A 12,722-nucleotide genomic window follows, 5' to 3' on the forward strand; every position below is an offset into this window, starting at 1 on the left:
TAAGCACTTCACATGCTTCATCTGAAGGAGTATCTCAATACCTCTCTACCCATGCATAGAAATTTTGAATTCATTCGTGATTACACCATGCAGCTGAGGTTGAGGTTGAGAATTTCCTGAGGGGAATTCATGAGAACTACTTCCTGCTTGGCAGCACCTTTGTTTTCTTCTGTTGAATTCCATAAATGTTCTTAGGTACCTGCATGCCACTTACAATAACAGAGTCATCTTGAAACACCCAATAATTCTTCAATATTTTTCACTCTTAAACTTGTATACAAATCTCACAAGTTCAAGTTCAAAGTTAGGCATTGCTATGATTTGAATGTGTCCCCCAAATTTCATGTGCTGGAAACTTAATCCCCAATGCAACAGTGTGGAGAGGTAGGACTTGTGATTAGCTTCACAGGACGGAGTGCAGAAAAACTAACTCACACTCAAAGTGCTTTTTCTAATTTCTAATTCTACGGCAAGGATCAACACACAAGACTTCTCTGACCAAATGTGTAGGGGCTTTTCCTCACCAACACAAAAATAATCGGTTGTACAGCAGACACTAGCAGGGTGTGCTCTTAATTATTCTGACACTATCCACCTGGCCATAGCATCAGACCCCACAGGCTGATGGCTCAGTCCCTAAAACTCGGTGTGCCAGTCCCACGCCCTACGTTATTTTGCCTGTACTTCTGATCGATTTGCTATAAATGGAAGTTCCCACAACCCCTTCTTTGGGTTTGCAACAGTGGTTCATAGAACTCAGAGAAATATAGTTACCAGTTTATTCCAAATGAAATTTAAAAAAATGCAGATAAACAGTTGGTTGAAGAGAGATGTGTGGAGCAAGTTCTGGAAGGGTCTCAAACATATGAGCTTGTGTCCTCATAGACACGGGGCACATTACCGACTGGCACATGAATGGTTCTCATTCACCCTTCTGTTGGCCTCCGCGCGTCTGCCGGGTCGCTGTCCCTCTGGAGGTCCCTGTCTCTCTGGAGGTGGATGTTTCCTGGCTCTTGGGTCCCAGGGCCAAGAATGAGCACTGGTGCCCAGCCGAAGACAGAGTGATGGCAAATACAAAGCAATCAAAATCACATACAGTTAATGCAGAACAAAGGCAAACAAGCTACCAGGAGAACAGAGTAGCCTTGAAGAGCCCGACAGGTCCCTTCCCTGTCAGAGGAGCCCCGTCTGAGCACGGCCGACTTTCACAGGCTGACAACGCTGTCTAGTTTGTCCCGCTTTGGGTAACTGACAAGGCGAGGTCACATCACAAAACTTCGTAATATGCTTGTATCTGCTCCCAATCTTCCTGTTGAAATTTGCAGTTTTATTTATACCACAGCGGGTCCCACAGGCCAGGGCCCAGCGAAGGCCCTATTCGGAAGGCCTCCGGGCGGTCCTGGCGAAGACCTCAAGCGGAAGGCCTCCGGGTGCTCCCGGCTGTCTCTTCCGGCCGGGAACAGGCCCTCGCATACTTGGTTCCGACTCACCTCTCTGACCACTCCCCATAGCTGCTCCCCTTTGTCTCCAGTCCTGCCGTGTTCTGCCCTATCTGTCAAGGAGAGAAGCTGGGGGCCCAAAAGGGCAAGTCTCATCCACCAGGCAGAAAGAGCAAAGCTGGGGGCTAAGAGAGCGCGTCTCCTTCTCAGGGACAGTGGCCGGAGGGCTGTGGCCGTGGCGCCGCTGGACAGGACCTGCTTGGCGTGTTCAGGCATCTGGAAACTACCTGAACCCAGGCTTTTTGGGTTTTCCTGGAAGCTTCTTTACACAGGCATGATTGATTCAATCACCACCTTTGGGAATCAGCCTGACCTTAAGCTCCTCTTATCCCCCAGATGTTGGGGGTGGGCTGAGAGTCCCAACCTTCTTCCCCATTCCAGTGACCAGCCCTGGTCCTAAAGCTACAGGCCATCAGTCAACTCATTTGCATACAGAGAGACATCATTTTGGAATTTCTATGGATTTTAGAAGTCATGCACCAGGAATTGGGTTGAAGACCAAATACGTGTTTCACACTATCACGGGGCTCTTCCCTTGTGAGTATGTTGGTGTTACCACAGGAGTGAGCTTGTTGTGAAAGCAAGTTCGGCCCCTCTTGCTCCCTCCCTCTTACCCAAGCTTGTTTTCTTGCCCTTTCATCCTCTGTCAGGAGATGACACAGCCAGAAAGCCCTCAATCTTGGGCTTTCCGGCCTCCAGACCTATAAGAAATTATTTTTTCTTTATCAATTACCCAGTCGGTTATATTCTGTTATAACAACAGAAAATGGACAAACACAGTCCTTGCCTGGGTTTTTCCTTTTCCCTGAATTGGAGTGGAATTTGGGCCAGCGGGGCGAGTGCTGCTTTCCTAGAGACTGGCTCTAATAATTTATAGCTACGATTTCCCCAGGACTTGTCTGTTGAGGACTCAGCAGTCTTGCATTTAAAGCAGCAAACATTGCTCTGTCTTCCGTTGTCTAATGTGGATGATTGCCTTTTTCTTAGACTTGAATCTTTGCTTCAGGTATGCCTGTGAAGTTGCCTGCATACTAAAGCCTGCACCATTTGGCTAAGAATGGTCCAGTAGCACCTGCTTCTCCTGAGATCTGAACTGTGCCTCTATGCACACCCTCCACTCCTTCTACCCCAGGCCTTGCAGAGGCCTATCTGCCCAAAGATTATGAGAATGATCTCATGTGCAGATTATTAATCCCCATTTGACCAGACAGATACTGTACCTGCCCTTGGAAGCAGCGCCATGAGTTGGAGTGGCACTGGGGTGGGTATGTGACAGGACGCTTACAGGTTACACTAAAGGAGCTCCAAGGACATGAAGAAATGTCAGAAATGGAGGAGAAGCACTTCTTCTTAACAATGTCCATGTGAGAGGTTATCTTAAAGTTGTATTACTTTAACTTCTAATTGAAGTATGACATGAATTCAGAAAAATTACCTGAAAGGACTATGGTTTTAAAATGTGCCCACAAATTCTATCCTACTCCAGCCCCCAAAGGCAAAACCTAATTATTTTCCCCTTGACTGTAGGTCAGACTTAGTGACTTTTAATGAGTAGAAAGTGATGGATGTGACAATAGGTGAGTTCCAAACTAGGTTGCTGCTTCTTTACCCTTGCTCTGAAGGAAGCGGGTTACCTTGCTGTGGGGACTCAGCCCTATAGAGAGATCGACATGGTGAGGAATTAAGGCATCCTGCCAAAGCTAGTGAGGAACTGAGCATGGAACCTCCAGCAGAACCTCCAGCCCCAGTCAAGCCTTTGCACCTGCAGCCACCGCCGATGGCACAGCTGCCACCTTATGAGAGATCTTGAACCAGAACTATGCAGCTCAGCCTCTCTCCCATTCTTGGCCCAAAGAAATTAATAAAATTATCAAGTTTTGTTTTCTTAAGCCTCTAAGTTTTGAATAATTTGATGAGAAAAAAATCAGGAATGAATACATGTAAAGATCAAGGAATTTTGAGAAATGGAACCCCCTAGTACCCAAATCAAAGAACAGAACAGGAAGGTGAGGCAGGAGGATTAGTTGAGCTCAGAAGTTTGAGACCAGCTTGAGAAAGACTTGTCTCTACTAAAAATAGAAACACTAGTCAGCCATCATGGTGGGCACCTATGGTCCCAGTTATTTGGGAGGCTGGGACAGGAGGATCACCTGAACCAAGGAGCTTGACATTGCTATGAACTAGACTGATACCATGGCACTCTAGCCAGGGGACAGCACAAAACTGTCTCAAAACAAAAACAAAAAAGCAACATTACTACTTTTTGTCTGGCTTTTTTTACTCAACATTATCCTTATAAAATTTCTTTAAATTATCAAAGGTAGTTGCATATGATTAATTTCATTGATGTTTTCCAATGGGTACTTATATGAAGTTTGTCAAAAAGCATACAGACAGTATTTATTAATTTCATTTAATATTGTTTACAGTTACATTTTAAAATAAAGTTTTAACATTTGGCAATGTAGCTGCCTATACCTACCACTTTCTTTTCCATCTGGAAAGGGAGATGTTTGCTGTGAGCTTTAAATTCAGACTGACCTGACTTTGCTATTAATTTTGGTCAGTTTTGTGTGTGTGCTTGTGATCAAGTTAATTAAAGTTACACACATATTTACACACACATAACATGCACATACACACACTTTAGGTCACATACATATTTTTACATACATAAATATATATAAATATTTGCATTTATATGTAGTCAATATGTATCTAATCTACAAAGGGGAGAATGAGAAAAATCATATAATTATTTTCATAGATACCAAAACGCCTTGAATTAAATTAATACTCATTCTCAAAAAAGCAGAAAACATTTAAGAAAATGAAATTATGTGGCTACTCCCTTAGAACATGTTTCAGTCTCCAATTTGATATTTTACTTAATGGGGAAATGTAAGGAAACCAATTTAAAACTAATATAATCAGTAACAATATATTAGTCAGGGTTTCCTAGAGAAATAGAACCCATAGGATCTATGTAGATATGAACGAGGAATTGGGTTGCACAGCTGTGGAGACCAAGAAGTCCCTCCTGATGGCATCTACAAACTGAGCAATAAGGAAGGCTGGTGGTGTGATTCAGAAATCCAAGTAGGAAAGCTGGTGGTGTGATTCAGATATCCAAATAGAAAAGCTGGTGGTGTGATTCAAACAAATCCAAATAGGAAAGCTGGTGGTGTGATTCAGACAAATCCAAAGGCCTGAGCACACAAGTTGTCAATAGTGTAACTACAAGCCCAAGGCAAGTAGGAGATGAACTTCATCAGATATTAAAATGTATGTTATAAAGTCTACGATTAAAACAATCTGGCTTTGGGGAATAGACCCAGAATGAAAATTTCTTAAATAGACCCAACTCCATTTGGCAATTTAATTTATGGTAAAAATGTTATCTTAAATCACTGCTTGGAGGGGAGGGAATAAATGAGTTTTAATAAATAATGTTGTAGAAACTGGTTAGTGTTTGGAAAAAAGATAATATTATATCCATAGTTCACATTATAGATTAACAAAATCATAGAACATAATTCATATAACTGACAAAAAGAAAAATTGAATTATTTTATAATCTAGAAGTAAAGAAAAGCTTTTAAAGTATTTTATAAAATAAGGAAGCAATATGAAATTAATACACTGAATTCCACAAATAACAAAATTTTGCATGAGATATATTATTGTATATATAAATAAGTAGTATAAAAATCAAACAATTATAAGGAAAGGAAAAAGATGAAGTACAAGTTGGGAGAAGATATTTTCAACTCTATGTGTTAATTTCTCTCATACATAAAAAGCTACTTATAAACAAGAGGAAAAAACTAAAAACCCAATATAAAAGTGGATAAAGAAACTTGAAGACAGTTTGTGTAAAAAGAAATGCAAATAGGGCAGTGCCTGTGGCTCAAGGAATAGGGTGCCAGCCCCATATACTGGAGGTGGCAGGTTCAAACCCAGGCCCGGACAAAAACTGCCCAAAAAAGTAAATAACCTTTAAAATGATATAACTGTAAATTAAAATTGCATTGAGAGACCATTCCTCACTCCTCAGATTGGCAAACATTCACAAGTGTGAAAATATGTTTTGTTGGCAAGACTGTAAACAATAGGCCTTTTCCTATTACACTGATGGGGTTGCAGAAGGGTTTAATCTCTGTGGGAGAGGGTCAGGAAACATTTGAAGAAACTGATGTTCTGTGCCCCTGATGTGATGTCAGCATAGATCACCTATAAAGCTATGTTTGCCAAATTTTTTAAAAACTGAATCTAATCAGGCCCTTACACATAACTTTATAATTTCCAAAATATTCAGTACCAGGTATAGGTTAGATTAGCAATCCCCAATCTTTTTGGCACCAGGGACCAGTTTCATGGCCCAGGGGTGGGGATGATTTGAGCATATGACATTTACTTCAGAACATGAGGCATTGGATTCTCATAAGGAGAGCACCCTGGATCCTTCCCATGCCCAGTTTACAGCAGGGTTCCCGCTCCTATGAGAATCTAATGCCCCGCTGCTCTGACAGGATGAGCTCAGGCAGTGATCCAAGCCACGGGAGCAGCTGTCAACGCAGATGAAGCTCGGCTCACTTATCTGCCACTCACCTCCTGTGTGCAGCCAGGTTCCTAACAGGCCACGACTGGTACCAGTCCACCACCATGGGGGTGCGACCATAGGGTTAAGTGACACAGAGGTGCAAAGGCGGTTAGAGAAAAACAAAGTGTGGTCCTGCACTGACCATTTTACACTCCTGCCTCTGAGGTGACAGTCAGAGTCACGTACTCAATAGGTTTTATCCAGTCCCAAATTTACTCAGCTCTAATAAAAGATTCAGGAAAGAAAAGCACACAGCACATCCACAACATAGTGAAGGTCTTGTTATTTCCAAGGGGCAGCTCTGCATTGGGACATGTGTGGGCATCAGAGACAGGCTGAGCTGGCCGGGCTGGCTGGTGGGAGGCTCGGCTCCAGGGAACCCTCAGCTCTAGCTTTCCCAGAGAGCTGGTGCTTCCTGCCTCGGGAGCTCGTGAGCAGCTGTGTCTGATACACCCTCCACTGTGTCTATCTCTCCTCAATGTCACTTTCTCCTCACTTGGTAATCTTGACAAGTAAGTGCAGTCCTTGATTCAGGCATAGTGTCCTCCAGGTCTCTCATTGAGCTGAATCTGGTAAAGGTAAACTCCTAACAATTCTTTGAGTTAACAAACATTAAAAGGAAGATTCCATCACAAGTCAAATCATCATGTGTCCTTGAGGCTGAAGTGAAGACAGAGCCAGCTGTTAAACTTTTCTGTGCAGGGAGCTGCTCTTGAACAATTGGTCTGGACTTCTTAGAAGGTTCTGGAGAAAAAAAAATGATGAGAGCTGTTTAGGATTTTAGAAGACTACAAAATATCCGAAATATAATCCAGTATACTCCATGGACTCTGTATATATTCTCATCAAAGAAAGTAATTATAAAACTTTTGTGGATTCAATTAGGGAAATACGGATATTGATATTTTAATATTAATGTATTGGATGCATTAGTATTAGGTAAATATTTTGGAGCTATGCTTACTGTTCATTTATGAGGAAGGCACGAGAATATATATTATACTATTTCAAGTCTTCTGTGAGTTCTTGGACATTATCATAATGAAAACCTGGGGAAATTAATATTAAAGGATAATAACACCAGCTTAATGATTAATACAAAATAAAATGAAATATGGTAGTGAATGAGATGTATATTAGATAGTTAATTTCAGGTTTCTTCTACAAATCATATCCAATTAGGATTTTTTTTATTGTGCCAATTATACAAAAAGGATTCTTTTACATTAATTATATGCTATTGAGTAAAATCAAGCAAGGCAAACTAATCATGGGTATCTTTGACTAACATGAGTTTGGCTCTGTTTCTCTATCTTTCTTGTTGTGTTTCAAATTGTATAATTTTAAAAGTTTCTAACATACAGGCAAGAAAAGAAGGAAACGGTTTCCCATGTCTAAAATCCAATATTAAATTCATATCTGTCTCATAGTAAAAAAAGAAATAAATATCTGTCTCATAGTAAAAAAAGAAAGAAATAAGACATAACCAAAGTCTTATTTTCCTCCTGTCTTGCAAACCTCTCTCCTCGTTCCCTCCCTAGAAGTAGTCATCATCCAGAGGGCAATCTTTACAATCCTCATGCATGTTTTTATGCTTAATTAACCACATAATTTGTGTTTTACAAATTTAGACCCACGGTATCCAACTCACACGTGCTTTTGCAGTTGACTTTAGAAAAAAATCGACAGTGTGATTTTGAGATTTATTCAAGGAGAGATCGTTTATTTCATTATAAGACACTGCATTCAGTGACACACTTTACTCACCTACCAAGGGACAGCTCATTTCTTCTAGATACTCACAGGCTGTACTCGACCCCATGTACACATTCATATCTCCCGTAGTCACATCCAGAATTTCCTTTGGACAATACACTCACCGAAGGAACTGCTGGGCCCCTAAGAATGCCCATTTCCAAACTGACAAATTGCTTTCAAAAATTATTATGCTAATTATCACACCACGAGTATCCATTCTGTGTCTTGACTACTTGTGTGATTCTTCTCCTTAGAATCTTATTATCCTATTTGTTTAGGTCAGTTTGAGGCTTGAAATGAAGCTGAACTGTAAGACGATTTGTGTTTACTTCTACTTACTGTGTGGGGCTACCACCGACCTGTGACTGCCTGAAATGAAATTCGCTGTGTGAAGCTTTTCAGACCATAAACATAACGTGAATGTAGATCAGAAACTACTGCGAGTGATGCCTTGTGGTTCTAAATCCTCAGGAGAGAGTTTTGGTTTTTTACATTTATGCAATAGAAAGTTTCAGATCTGCCTAAATGTGCCGTAGAGCAGGGTGATTTCTTTTTCACTTTGACACAAAGGATAGAGCCTTCGACATGAGCTTTCTGTGGAGGTTTTGTGTTAGAGTCCCCATTTAGGTAGACCCAAGGCCTCTCCTCTGTCCTTCTTGCCCCATGCAGTCATAAAACTGAAGTCTCCCGGTCTCTACGATTCTGTCAGACTCCCCAGGAAGAGAGCTTGCTTTGGTGCACATATATCAAAAGACTCTAAAATTCCATCATTTTTGGTCTCTGCACATTCCTTTTTGGTCAGTTTAGCAAAGCATTCAGAAAGGCTTTTAACACACACACATATCTATGGATGTATCTGTAGATAAGTGAGTGTGTGTATACATATGTACGTATGTATATAGAGTCTCAGAAATTTATTTTATTTTATTTTGAGACAGAGTCTCACAGTGTCCATGGGCATCATAGCTCACAGCAACCTCAAACTCGGGCTCAAGAGATCCTCTTGCCTCAGCCTCATGAGTAGCTGAGATTATAGGCACCCACCACAATGCTTGGATAGTTTTTCTATTTTTAGTAGAGATGGAGCCTCATTCTTGCTCAGGCTGGTCTCCAACTCCTGAGCTCAAGCAATCCACCTGCTTCAGCCTCCCTGAGTGCTAGGATTATAGGTGCAGGACACTGGGCCCAGTCTCTATTCTCAGAAATTTAATTCAAAATAGTCTGTAATTTTCCAAAACTAAAAATCAGTTAGGTTTTTTTTTGCATTTTTTGGCCAGGGCCTGGTTTGAACCTGCCACCCCCGGTATATGGGGCCAGTGCCCTACTCCTTGAGTCACAGGCGCCACCCAAAATCAGTTAGGTCTTTAATCTAACTGTAGTCATGTGAGAATATATAAGGTAAACATAACCTTTTCCCAAATGAACAGCCAATTGTATCAGCACAATTTGTGAATTAATCTATTCTTTTCCAATGTATAATAATCCTCCCCTTGTCACATGCCAAATTCCTAGATATAGATAGATGTGTTTCCAACTTTTTCATGCATTTGATTTTTTAAATCTACTCATTTTAATACCCATTACTTATTTAATTTCCATGTTTTTTAATTGTAATGATAATAAAATGTAAATTATCCCTTTTATATTCAAATTCTATTTATCAAATTTTTGGTCTGTTTTTGGCTTCTTCTGTATCAATTATGGAATAAACTTGACAATTCCAAGAAAGAAAATTGTTGAAATTTTTATTGATTTTGGATTTAATTTGCAGATTAATTTGGAAAACTTACCCATTTATGATATTGAATCCTTCCATCTCTCTTTATTAATTTTTTTGGCCAGGGCTGGGTTTGAACCCGCCGCCTCCGGCATATGGGACCGGCGCCCTACTCACTGAGCCACAGGCCCCTTTAAAATAAAATTCATTAAGACATATGGTTCAAATTGTGGTTGTACCTAATAACATAATAAGCAGCAGAACATGAAAGAAATGCAGACAAAGCCACAGAGTTGAATATTTCTAACAAATATTTTTCAGTAATTAACAGCAACAAAATACAAGTTTATGTAAATCTTGAATCACGTTATTACTCGTGTTTCTTTAATTGACACTTTAGAACATCGTGTCAGACCACTCAGGAGGACCAACTCTTTCCAAGCACACATGAAGCTTTTGCTGAAGAGTCTATGTTTTGGGATACACAGTAAATATTAATAAATTAAAAAAATTGAAATTATACTGGTTAAGTTCTCTCAGCAAAATGAAATTCAACAGAAAGTCAATAACAGCAGCAAAAGTCCTAGAAAATTCCCAACATTTAGAAATTGACATGTTAGAAATGACCTATCATTCCAAAAATTAATGTAAATTTCGAACCTATTTTTACCAAAATGAAAATAAAAACATGATACATCAAAGTTGATGGGATATAGCCAAAACAAGGATTCGAGGGATCTTCCAGTTTCAGAAAACTATAACATGAGAGAAAATTAAATCCTGAAAGAGTAGGAAGAAAAATGATAAAATACTCAACAAAATATGAAAAAGAAGTTTAATAGAAAAAAAATCAATAAAATCAGAAGCTGATACTTTGAACAGTTAATGCAAGTAATAAACCCTTAGCAATACTTATAAAGATAAAAATGAAGAATAAAAATTCTAATATAAGGAATAAAAAAAAGACACCATTACTAATCCTTTGTCTATTAAAAGGATAATAAGAGAATATTATGCACAACATCAGAAAACCTTGTACTGATTGATAAAGAGCTTGGAGGATGAGGCCTGTGGGCTGGGTTCCAGATCTCACAGGATGTAACATGGTCTGGGGGCCCTTCACAGAAACCATCCGCCACAGATGCCCTGAGGAACAAACAAACAAACAAGCAGGAAGAGCCTCATCTTTCCTTCCCCAGCTTTGAAGCCTCCTTCTAGCAACTCAGTTGGTACAGTGAGCAAGCAGAGCAGAAATGGAGTTGGCAGAGTCCACCCAGTGTCCCAAAGCAGCCTCTGGGCAGGAGGACTGGGAGCTGAAAGGCAGTAACCTAATAACTGATGTATTCAGTCTTTGCAATAAATGCTGTCGAAGCAACTCTATTTCCATGTCATTAAAAAACGAACTTTACTAGTACAAACCACAGATAAAAATTAATTCAAGATGTTCCAAGGACCTAAATGTGAAAGAAATTAAACTTTCTGGAGATAAAAGTTTATCTTTATGACCTCGAGATAGGTAAATATTTCTTGTCACAAAAGCCATTAACCTTGAAAGAAGTGACTGAGAAAATACACTGCCATAGAATTACAAACTTTGCTTATGAAAAGCCACCATTTAAAAAAGGTGAAGAGAGCAGTGCCTGTGGCTGAGTGAGTAGGTAAGGCACTGGTCCCATATACCGAGGGTGGCGGGTTCAAACCCAGCCCCAGCCATCTAAAACAGCTGTGGCAACTGCAGCAACAACAACAACAACAAAATAAATAAATAAATAAGGGTGAAGAAGTAAGACACAGACTGGAAAAATACTTGAAATACATAAAAATCATGGGGCAAAGCAATCTAGTTATAAAAAGAAGAGAATGAAAGATACAAAACAGTCGCCGGTCTAGAGAAATTACACTAGACAGACACTGCCCCGGTCTCCAGCTAGGAGGGAATGGGTACTTTTTGATTATACCTCAATTCAAAGGCCTTCTATCTGATACATGTAAAAAGACCCTCAAATCATTCGGAGAGTTAGAGGTAGTTTAATTTAAAATTAGGCAAAGACTTGAAGACCAAGCCACAAGTGATGCTATCAAATGGCCTATGAACTTATGCATCAAAGAAATTCAAATTAAACTTGAGATAAAATAGCATTATTTATCCACCAGAATGGCTGAAAGACTTCCATTAATACGCATTGGTGAGGATGTCAAGCAACTGTTATACTGATAAAGAACATAAATTACAATAATCATTTTTGAAATGATTATTGACAGTCATTAAAAGCTGACAGTCTAAAAAAGCTAAACACAAAAATACCTAAGCTGGGAGCAATGCCTCACACCTGTCATTCCAGCCATGGAGTAAGCTGAGGGAGGGTGGAGGGATCCCTTGAGCCTAGTTCAAGTCCAAGAGTTCAAGTCCAGCCTGGGCAAGATAGCAAGACCCCACGTCTAAGACACAAAACAAAGCAAAAGCCCTATGACAGAGCAATCCCAGTCCTGAGTGTATAGCTAACAGAAATAAGTGCCTGTCTGAGCCAAAAGACAATGCAAGAGTATTTATAATAACTTTATCCGTAATAGTAAAAAACTGGAAATGACACAAATGTTTATCAAGAATAGAATGGATGGATCAATTGTGTTATAATATATTCATACAGTGAAGGGCTGCACTTCAATAATAGAACAGACTACTGATACACAGAACAAAGGAATTAATCTTACAAACATAATATTAAATGAAGGAATTCAAATGTAAACAGAACATGTCATGTTTTCTATCTATATGCAATTAACTAACAGTAAAATTAATCAATAGTAATAGAGTTCAGAATACATACTGATCCTTGAAATGGAGGTAAGAACTGGGAAGGGAACTTCCTGGGGTGCTGAAGATGGTCTATATCCGTTCTTTCTCAAATATCAATAATGCTTTCATCAACTATATTTGTATTAATTTTACAAATCTATTTAACAAGGAATTAATAATTATTTGGGAAATTAATCTTTGCCAGAATCTATGTGTTTGTGTTATATGTATCAATTTATTCAACTTTTATGCTAATAACCATCTCTATTTCATAAGCCATATTCCCAGCTACTAAGAAGAGAAGGCAAAGGGATTCGTGATTGTAGAGAAGCAGTATTTTGAGCTCTT

Source organism: Nycticebus coucang, chromosome 3, assembly GCF_027406575.1.
Source record: "Nycticebus coucang isolate mNycCou1 chromosome 3, mNycCou1.pri, whole genome shotgun sequence".
In the NCBI taxonomy this organism is placed as follows: Eukaryota; Metazoa; Chordata; class Mammalia; order Primates; family Lorisidae; genus Nycticebus; species Nycticebus coucang.